The 11,322-nt window shown below is 41.4% G+C and overlaps 1 protein-coding gene and 1 pseudogene across 1 annotated transcript in view; both read left to right on the top strand.

Moving 5' to 3' along the window:
• The first annotated feature begins 551 nt into the window (after positions 1–551).
• LOC130543485 (notch homolog 2 N-terminal-like protein A) lies at positions 552–8,906 on the top strand (annotated as a pseudogene).
• LOC125282143 (myomegalin-like) overlaps positions 7,928–11,322 on the top strand; it is a 124,700-nt gene continuing 121,305 nt past the window's right edge. The window contains 1 exon segment of the mRNA XM_057310762.1: positions 7,928–8,022. The gene's annotated coding sequence lies outside the window, so the exon portion shown is untranslated.

The following is an 11,322-nucleotide window of genomic DNA, read 5'->3' as shown; positions in this document are numbered from 1 at the left end:
TGAGAGAGAGAGAGCGCGAGAGATAGAGCACAAGTGGGGAGAGGGGTAGAGGGAGAGAGAAAAGCAGACTCCCCGCTGAGCAGGGAGCTCAAGGTAGGACTCGATCCCAGGACCTTGGGATTGTGACCTGAGCCAAAGGCAGATGCTTAACCGACTGAGCCACCCAGGCACCCGTCAAACTTTTCTATAAAGCACCATATAGTAAATATTTTTCAGGCTAAATGGTCTCATCACAACTACTTAACTCAGTAATGTGTAGGTAGCCATAGACAATCCATAAATGAATGAGTGTGACTGTGTTCCAGTATGACTATTTATGGACACTGAAATTGAATTTTACATAATTTTCAAATGTCACAGAATATTATCTTTTTTTTCTGGCATTTTTCTAACCATTCAAAAATGTGAAAACTACTCTTAGCTCATGGGCCATACAAAAATAGGCAGTGGACCATAGTAGGTCTACAAGCTGTATTTGCCCACCTCTGCTTTTACTGGTTTCTTTCTTTTTTTTTTTTTTTTAAGATTTTATTTATTTATTTACTTGACAGAGATAGAGACTCCAGCGAGAGAGGGAACACAAGCAGGGGGAGTGGGAGAGGAAGAAGCAGGCTTCCAGAGGAGGAGCCTGGTGTGGGGCTCGATCCCAGAACGCCAAGATCACACCCTGAGCTGAAGGCAGACGCTTAATGACTGAGCCACGCAGGTGCTCCTGCTTTTACTGGTTTCTTAAACATACCTTAGTTGAAACGTATTTTCCTGTACTTGGTAGGGAACAACAATGAAGATTAAACCCTAGTGACGTATAATTCAGGAATATTCTTCTTTGGTTCCAGAAAGTTTCATATTGTTTCAGTTCTGTTTTCCTGGGAACCTTATGTTTTCTTTACATGCTTATGATACTAACATTTAAATAAACTTGCATTCTCTGAGCAGATGCCATCTGATAGTGTTGGGGAGGTGGTGGTGGTGTAATAGTCCAGGAGCAAAGCTGGGAAAAGCCCACCCAGGTTTAAAAGTTTGCCATTATTTATAAGGTGAATAATTTCCATATGGGTGAATCTAGAGTTGTCAGCCAGGCTTAACGCCCATAGGACTGCCACTGTGAGTGAGAATTGTGTTGCAGTTTTTAACATCATCCATAACAGACTTCTTACATAACTTACAAATACTTTTAATAATATAGCTCAGGGATAATTTTGGCTATGCTACATTCACAGTTTTTGTTCTTCTCCTTTAAAAAAATCAGAAAATAACCTATTATCAAATCAAGCTGTGATTTGAATAAAGCATCATATTTTCCTCAGTAAGTTTAAAGAGAGAAAAAATGTTTTTCATTTGCAAAACTTTTTAACATACGGCTCTTCACATACTTGATTTTGTTCAGTTCTTACAACAATGTAGGTAGCTTTATTAACTATTTAAAATGTGAGAGAACTAACAGTGAAGTTAAGTAACACGTCTAAGGTCACAGCACCAGGACTCACTCCAAACAGACCTTCTGACTGTATGAGATGCAGACGCCTCACAGACACTTCAGCCAGCCTTTGGTTTTAGTGCTGTGCCCCCTCCTTACTGCCTCTCCATTTCTAGCTTCACCTGCTCATGAAGATGCTCAGAACTCGAGCTGCTCCTGGCTCTGCCATGCTTACTGTATTCAGGTCTAGGAAGAGGGGAGGAGTATGTCACCAGTTACATCACTACCACTGGAGCTACCTACCAGCTCTGTTTCCTCCTCCAGCCATGTTAACTACTGCACAATTCTTCTGGGCGTGTTCTGTCTTAGTTCCTTAATATCTGGTCCCCCTCCTTTTCTCAATAACTGGGACCTCTGAAGACCTCACCTTGCCAACCAGTGCCTAATGAAACATCTTGGATATGATTCGGCAAAGATAGGAAGGAGGAAAACACAACCCCGGTGCTTTAAGTGTGGGCGATAGGGAGAATCAGGACATAGGATCTGCACATAGGGAGGGGTGATGGGAGCTGGTTTTGAGGGGGGGAGTTTTATTGGTTTAAGTGTGTCATCTTTGAGGTAATGATGGAGCAGTCTTGTAGACCTAGTTTTCTATCCTCCAAAATGTAAAATGGAGAAATAGGTTTAACCAAATATCTGAGGCGACAGCCACGTGGTAAAATTTATAGTTAGAATCAAAGTCTTTGTGTTACGTTTGAATGCTTCTTAGAGGTCTCATTTAAATAACCTCTATATTAGGAAAATGGGACTATCCATGCCTTTTTTTTTTTTTTAATGCTGTTTAGAGAATGTAGGATTGTTGTAAATACTACACACAATTTGGGATGGTTGCATATCTTATGAATCTATGGGTGCATATAAAAAGATTCCTCAACACACCACATGAAGAATGTTATAGAATGTTATTCTTGAATTGTTTTCTCTTCTTCACTTTGGCATTTGCATGGTACCTTAGATATTTTTGTGTTATTTTCATTATATTTTGTGCTTTTTTATTTGGTTAAAAAAAGCTGCCTGCTATTTATATCTGAACAGATTTAAGTTTTTAAAAAGCTCCTTTGAATCCTTCCCCTTTCCTGTACCGCCTTTTTCTTTCTCCATCGTAGAGAAATGTATCCCCTGAACATAACCCAGAAATCTAGATACAGGCCAGTTGATGTCTCAATAGAAACAAGAAAAGAACTTACTATTTCTCAGTGCTTAATTGAGAGAAAGTGCATGATATTTTCTATATTCTAAATTGGAGAGGAGAAGTGGGTCAGTCCATGCATTATCACGTGAATGTCTTAATCCTAACAAATGACTTAGTCAAAATGAGAAAGGTAATGAATTTAAACAGACAAGTATCAACAATGCTGCACAAAAAAGTGCTGGTACACCATACCAGCCTATACCTACATGAGAAAAGCTGTGGTTGCATTTTCCCTTGATAAAGATTATGCTGACCGGCCATGGCAGACCATGCTGGGTCACCCACCTGGTATTCTGTCACCTACCAAGACTTGAAAGGACAGGAGAGTGTGTGGTTAAGTTCTCTAAGCACTTTTTTTTTTTTTAAGTTTTTGTTTATTTGAGAGAGAGAGAGTAGGAGCAGGGGGAGGGGCCAAGGGAGAGGGAAAGGGAGAAGCAGACTCCCCGCTGAGCATAGAGCCTGATGCTGGTCTCCTCCCAAGAGAGATCATGACCTGAGCCGAAGTCAGACTCTTAACCAACTGAGCCACCCAGGCACCCCAGCCTTAGTATTTATTTATTTATTTATTTATTTATTTATTTATTGTATTATATTATATTATATTATATTAGTCACCATACAGCACATCCCTGGTTTTTGATGTAAAGTTCGATGATTCATTAGTTGCGTATAACACCCAGTGCACCATGCAATCCGTGCCCTCCTTACTACCCATCACCAGCCTATCCCATTCCCCCACCCCCCTCCCCTCTGAAGCCCTCAGATTGTTTCTTAGAGTCCATAGTCTTTTGTGCTTCTGAACAAAGGCAGTTTTATAGGTTGCACCTTTAGGTCTCTCAGTTCACAGTCTAGTGTTTTCTTGAATGCACTGTGTTATCTTTTAATTTTTGGACTTACAAGAAGTCGGGTGTTTTCATGGACTCCTCCTCTCTTTTCCAGATGTCAGGAGGGTTTCTTGGGAGAATATTGTCAACATCGAGACCCCTGTGAGAAGAACCGCTGCCAAAATGGTGGCACGTGTGTGGCCCAGGCCATGTTGGGGAAAGCCACATGCCGATGTGCCCTGGGGTTCACTTGAGATGATTGCCAGTACTCGACCGCTCATCCCTGCTTTGTTTCTCACCCCTGCCTGAATGGAGGCACCTGCCACGTGCGTAGCTGGGATGACTATGAGTGCACCTGCCAAGTTGGTTTCCCAGGTAACAAATGTGACTCTGGGCTATATTTTCCTATTCTCAGCAGATACCTTTCCTTAGCATCTCTTAGATCTTGACATGTAGTTCTTAAGGATCCTCTAACTCTGGTGTATGTTTAACATTATGATAAGGAACTAGAGTGTTCCAGACAACTATCTTTAACTTCCTTTTGAGATTTCTAAGAGGAGAGAAAGAGAAAGGCAGAAATATTTGACTGCCTAAAGTATATATGTCAAGATTGGGGATCAGAACTTTATTTCACCATCCCTAGAAGAAAAGCTGTCTGTGCTATTGATTACTTGCTGCTTGAAATCTCTCCCTAGACATTCAGGGCCCTGGTTTTCTGGTTTTCTGTACTCTGACTATTCCTTTAGCTTCTGCATTGCCTTGTCCTCATCCATGAAATTTTTGTGTTCGTTGGAACTCTGTTTTGAGCCCTCTTTTGAGCCTTATCACAGCTCCCCCAGCTATCTCCAGTGGCTTCAGCTGTCATTATCTTCATCAGTTGCTGGTGACTCTTCTAGTCATCCATTTCACTCCCCCCCTACCCTACATTCAGGCTCATATTTCTAGCTATGTGCTGCATATTATCCTTGGAAACTTGACAAGTACCTCACATTCAACATGTTGATATAAATGGGGTGGTAGTGATGTATAGTCCGTGTATTTCAAACTAGATCCCCCTTCTCCCTTACCCCACTTAGAGTCAGGCCCCTAACCTAGCCCCTGAAGCACCTCTCACCTGTTACTCTTCTCCATTTCCTCTCCTGCTCTGCAGTTGAGGTCTACCCTGTCCACGTTGGTGACAGGTCAGCCCTCACCTGGGCTTCTGCAGTTGTTTCCTAACTGGTTTCCTTGCTGTTACTTTCTCCCCATCTTGTTCATCTGTCCCATTGCCACATCTTTGATCGTGGATGCCAGTCATCTCACAAACTCACCTGCTTACAATGTCTAATGACTTTTTATCATCTGTAGAGTCGACTGCAAACCCTTTTACATGGCTTCCATAGCCTGTCATGGTCTCGGCCTTACATCTTTTTATAGCTTTACTTCCCACAAGCATCTAGCTCTAGTCACACCAACATTCTCATCATTTCCTGAAAATGTCATATTTCCTGTTGCCTCCATGCTGTTGCACACCCCTTTGCCTGGAATGCCCTCTTCTACAATTGGTGATTGCCCAATGTTATTTAAAATTCTGTCTTAGTGACTTTTTTGTGTGTGATTCCTTTAAGCAGTCTCTATGTTCTATTATCTTATGTATCACATTTTATTGTAATATTTTTTTATATGTCTCTCATCTGACTAGATTGTGAGTTCTTCAAAGGTGGGTCTGAGCTTTATTCAAAATGAACCATAGATGTTTATTAAGTTAGATGAGGAAAGCAGAACCATTCAATATCTTGTTGCCCGCTACACTAGCAATTCTGTAAATCTGATGAACAAAAATTAAAAATGTACTCAGTAAACTAGACTGGATTGGTTAGTTTGGAACACTTGTTTTATTGATTTTTCATTAAAAGATGTTGGTGGTGGTAGAGGATAGTTAGAATGGTCCATTATCTTCATCACGACCATGACAGAATTGTGATTCATTGAAGAGATTTGGTGGTTAAAAGAATAATTTTTTCGTGATTGTCAGTTTTGAATTGTTTTGTTCCACAGGCGAAGGGAAGGCATAGCCATTTAAAACATTTTAATCCTGACTAGTGAAAATGGCAATAATGTCTTCTTAATAATTAAGATGTTACTCTGAAATGATCTCCATATTAAAACTTCTTCCTTTGCCCTTAAAAGGATCTCTTCTTGGTGTTTTGCAGGGCTCTGATTATTTTCACACATCTGCCACTTTTGTCTGTCTTTAGGAATTACAACAGTTAAGTTTACCCTTTTGGTTTTGTGGTAGCCCTTATACCCCACCTAGTCAGACCTTCTTGGGTTTATCTCCACTCATAGTTGAAGAAGCAGAGGTGGGAAGTTAGTGCCTGTACGTAGCACAGGTTCAGGGACCTTTCTGTTTCAGTTGTAGGCAAATACTCTATATACACAGTTGCCAGAAGGAACCATTTTTATCTCTTCCCTATTGTAGGTAAGTTCCTCTCAGAGGAATGAAGAAAAAATAGGAAGAAGAATTTTAGTTCCTTCTTTTTCTCTCTGCTTAACATCTTGAGATACATGTGCTGTGCCCAGTTTTTTTTTTTTTTAAGATTTTATTTATTTATTTGAGAGTGGGAGAGAGAGAGCTCGCGTGCACACGCATAAGTGGGGGAAGGGGCAGAGGGAGAAGCAGACTCCCTGCTGACCAGGGAGCTGGACATGGGGCTTGATCCCAGGACCTCAGGATCATGACCTGAGCTGAAAGCAGATGCTTAACTGACTGAGCCACACAGGCGCCCCTGCTGTGCCCAAATTTTTAATGTACCTTTCCCCTTTGATGTGACATTCCTTGATAGAGAACACTTCTGCGTGCTCATGTGTCACCTCCTTCTTCCTTTTAGAAAAGCTGTCATGGCTTTCATTTGTTTTTCTATGGGGGTCAGATATTTGGATGTTTACCTAGACAACCAATTGGAATACTAACAAGTTCAGGGGGTTCTCGTAATCTTAGGTAAAAACAAAAAGCTTAAGCTAATGAAAACAAAAATCCATATGAATACCAGATTTACTAATAGCATGGGAATTTTTCTTTTTTCTCTGTCTTTCTGCCTCAAAGACGTGCCTTAGGATCCAACACATCAGAGTCTTCGGGCTTCCTCTTATATTTTCCTACTTCAGAGTCCACAAGACGTACCTTTCTAGACCTTTATTCTCATAACAGCTTCTAGTTTTTTTCATAGATAAGTAGCCAGAGATTCTTCATCCTCTTCAAACACATCAAGCAGTATTTATAGCAAGACCACAATTAATAAAATGTTTCCCAGAATACGTGTGTGGGTTGTGTTTAAAGAAAATAAAAGTAGCATTGACTTGTTTCTATCATATAAGAGGTCTGTTAGTGATTGTATATTGTGGAAAAGGTCAATGCATTTTATTCACTCAGAAGACATGCTTTGAGAGCGTACTACAGGGATCCAGCGCATGCCCATGTTATGGGTGATATAAATGGAAACAGCAAATTTGGGCTGTGTATATACATGTGCAGATATGTGTGTGAGAGAGAATGATTTAGGGAGCTGAGAAGGGCAATAAGGTAACTTATGAGTAGAGTTGTCAAGTGGAAGTTCATTAGGTAAACAAAAAGGAAGATGGCATTCCAAGGAGAGGCGCAGCTTATGCAAAGACAAGGTGTGAGACAGTAGGGAGATCCAGACCCTTCTTTGCCCCTGAAGGGATGGCTGGAATCCTGCAAGGATGGGCTTCATATGACTAGCCTACAGTCCCTGCAATGTGCTCCACTAAGTCTTTGTATTTGCCCGAGGGTGCCAGGGAGTGACAATATCAGGTGATCTTTTTTTTTTTTTTTTTAAAGAATTTATTTATTTATTTGACAGAGAGAGACAGCCAGCGAGAGAGGGAACACAGCAGGGGGAGTGGGAGAGGAAGAAGCAGGCTCCTAGCGGAGGAGCCTGATGTGGTGCTTGAACCCAGAACGCTGGGATCACGCCCTGAGCCGAAGGCAGATGCTTAACCACTGCGCTACCCAGGCGCCCTTATATCAGGTGATCTTGAGGAGGCTCTGATTTGGGCCTCCTGTGAAGTTCAGTGAGTTTAGGGAGTCTCCACACAGTAGAGCTGTTGGATGGGTGGGAGACGTGGAATGTTGAGGCTGAGGCTGGCTCCCACTTCAGTGGGGAGCACTGAGTTCTGTTCTCCTTCCATAGGTAAGCTGTGCCAGTGGACTGATGCCTGCCTGTCTCATCCCTGTGCAAATGGAAGTACCTATACCACTGTGGCCAACCAGTTCTCCTGCAAATGCCTCACAGGCTTCACAGGACAGAAGTGTGAGACTTATGTCAATGAGTGTGACATTCCAGGACAGTGCCAGCATGGTGGCACCTGCCTCAACCTACCAGGTTCCTATCAGTGCCAGTGCCCCCAAGGCTTCACAGGCCAGCACTGTAACAGCCCCTACATGCCCTGTGCACCCTCCCCCTGTGTCAGTGGTGGCACCTGCCGGCAGACTGGTGACTTCACGTTTGAATGCAACTGCCTTCCAGGTAAGGAGAACCCCTAGTGTCTTGGGGTTGGGGGAAAACACCTTCAGTGCAGAAGGAAGGTGGTGGGAGTGGCTCAGTTGCTCCTTTAGGAAATATCCTTCTGAGCAGGAAGAAGGGGAAATAAGGATTTTGTGTGGGGTGGGTTGCTGGTGAGGGAAGAGTTTTATGAGCTAATAGGGTCCATAAACTGAGTAGGGGGTAATTTAACATGTCAGAGTTTATGATGATGAGTGGCTAGGAAATTGTTTATTGTCCTTTTTGGAGGAACAGCAAGAAATAAGAGAAACAGCTCTGAGAAAGAGACAGATAGGCCTATGGAATGGAAGGGAACACAATGAGAATTAGCTGTTGAAAAATATGTGTGATTAGTAAAGTGCTTTAAACTGAATTGACAATAATAGTAGGTGATCAACTTTCCTATATGCTTTCACCTCTGAAGGAATAATAGATTATTTTCCTACCTACCTAAATGCACCCTCGTACTCTTTTGTAACGTTCCCTGGGCTCCTGGCCCTCTCCATGTACCCTCTCTGACTTTGAGTAACCTTGCTCTGACTTGAAGCTAGAGAATTTTGGAACTGGGGTAATGCTGTGTTACTCAATGGGTACTTCTTGATGCATGCTGATAGATAAGGTATGTCACATCCAGACATAACTACAAGATAGAAGTCAAGAAAAGAGCAATACATGGGAGCTTGGGGCCCAGGATTCTGTAGAGATGGAGAAAGGAGCAAGCCCAGCCAATTCGCTAACCCCTTGTAAAAATGATGAGGAGGTTGAAAACCGAGAATTTTGATTGGGAACAGAACACAAGCAGCTGGAGCAGATGAATTACTAAGCCACAAAGATTCCATTTTTTTTTTTAAAGATTTTATTTATTTATTTGACAGAGACAGAGACAGCCAGCGAGAGAGGGAACACAAGCAGGGGGAGTGGGAGAGGAAGAAGCAGGCTCACAGCAGAGGAGCCTGATGTGGGGCTCGATCCCAGCACGCCGGGATCACGCCCTGAGCCGAAGGCAGATGCTCAACCGCTCAACCGCTGTGCCACCCAGGCGCCCCCAAAGATTTCGTTTTTATACAAATATCCTTAGTTCAAAAACAAAAGAAGGAAAACTGTAGGGGGGAATAAAGTGCTAAGTAAGCAGAAGTGCCTCAGAAAGCAGTTGTTCTAGCTGCTCTTTCGGAAAATGAGAATCTTAGATTCTGGTGTCGTGGATGTGTTTCACATATAATGGGACTGCGTGTTTTATCTTTTGGGGGTTAAAGGTCGTATGTTGGTTCTTGGTATAAAACCCAATGGTAATTAATTCATTTCATTCAGTAAAAATTTATCGACTGCCACTTGTTTTCTGGGCACTGTGCTATGTGCTTGGAAAAGAGTGATACAGGATGCTGCCACATAATAAAACTTCATCCCATTTAACTGTAAGCCGCAAGAACAAGCTATTAATTGTATTGCTTTCGGTTTCTCTTTCAATGAAGACTAGGTAACGCTATCATTGTAGACACTAAGTGAATTTTATTGACTGAGTATTATTGTCATCCACATTATCTTGTAGAAGAAATAACTAAAAGATATCTTTCTTCACTCCCATATTTGTTGGCCATATGCTAAGGGTTAAAGATGGAGACAAATGTAAACAATTTAATTTTACATGTATTATAATGATCTTAATAGTCTAAGTGGCTAATAATTGAGATTAGCATGATTTATTATCGAAAGCTAAATGTGTTTTTTCATTTCAAGAAAATTATTTTTAATAGTTGCCCAGAACAAGAGGTTGATTTGGCAGAGAAATACTGACGGGAAGTCAGAGAAGTCAATAAAGGAAGTTTTTAGCTAAGAGAGAGTGATTGTTCACTCCCATAGTCTCTGCATTGTTATCCATTAGCCACGATAAGAACCTTAGGGAATTCTGAGAGTGTGTCCAGGAAAGGATCTGTCAAACCAGAATAGTATCTCCTCCTTGAGAGAGGAAATAACCAGGGATTCCACAGCTGAGAGGCTGCCAGGGCTCGTGGGATGAAGTAAGGAGATCTTGGCTGTCTTTTACGCTCTGCTTGTACTTTAAAGCAAGACATTTGTTTACTCACTAATGAAGTGGGCCTGTGTGTGTGTGTGTGTGTGTGTGTGTGTGTGTGTGTGTGTGTCTGTGTTGGGGTTCGGGATGGGGATGTGGGGCGGGGGAGAAGATTTGGCAAAGAGAAAACTAACATTTATCCAATGCCTTTTATGAGTTAGGCACTGTGCCAGGTACTTCTGCCTCCATTAGCTCAATTATACAAAAACCTTGGGGAAAGGTATGATTTTTCTAGTTTTCCCAGGTGAAATAGCTCAAGTTTGGAAATGTTAAGTGATTTACCCATAGTTCAAGTTTGGAGATGTTAAGTTTTACCCAAAGTTGCACAGCTAACATGTGGTTAGGCTGAGGCCTGAAAACCAGAGACGTTATTTCTAAAGCCTCTACGTCTTACTGCATCGTAATGCACTGCTTGTCTATCCCTGAAGGTACTTTGAAAATGTGTGACACTTTTTGTTAAATGCTTTGACATGTTTGGATTAAAAAAAAAAGTAGGAGATACTTCTAATTATGATCAAATACTCTTTGTTACCTATCAGCCTATGTATGGCACCATGCAGACATTTAAGATACTTAAGTAGACTAGTTCTTGCCTTTTGGGGTCGCATGATCTAAAACAGATGACATCAGCTTAGACAATGTATACAAAGAAATTTAAAGAGAATTCAAAACAATAGACGATGCAGTATGTATTTACACAGTTTGTAAGATTTTATGCTCATTGTTTTTATGTCCCAGGTGGAGTTTGGAAAGTATTAACTTTATTTCCATATAGGGAAATAGTGCCTGGAGATTATTTTTTCTGAGAAAGTCCTTTTCATAATGCAATACCATTCTCCTTGCCCCTCCTTCCATTGTGCTGCACACTATTCAAGAGACTAAAATGTTACTTAAAGTAATAATCACTATCTCCATGTAAATAACACCCTTATTTGAAGAGAATCATTGTTTCAGTTCTAAAAATGGAGAAACCAAGTCAGCAGGAGGGACAAAGGCTTGTTATGGTATTGAGCAACTTCCATGTGTGCTTCCTGCCACATTTCAAGTCGTTGCACTTTTAATTGAGGCCTACCCTCATCACCCTATTTCAAATAGTAACCATCTCCCTCCCCCCTTAATTATTGGCCCTGGTCTACTTTTTCTTTTCTTTTTCTGTAACACTTATCATCTGCTTAGTATATAATTTGCACTATATAATATACTTCATTATGTCTATT

Source organism: Ursus arctos, unplaced genomic scaffold (assembly GCF_023065955.2).
Source record: "Ursus arctos isolate Adak ecotype North America unplaced genomic scaffold, UrsArc2.0 scaffold_12, whole genome shotgun sequence".
Taxonomy (NCBI): Eukaryota; Metazoa; Chordata; class Mammalia; order Carnivora; family Ursidae; genus Ursus; species Ursus arctos.
The sequence above is the reverse complement of the archived record's forward strand: the minus strand, read 5'-3'. Positions and strand labels throughout refer to the sequence as shown.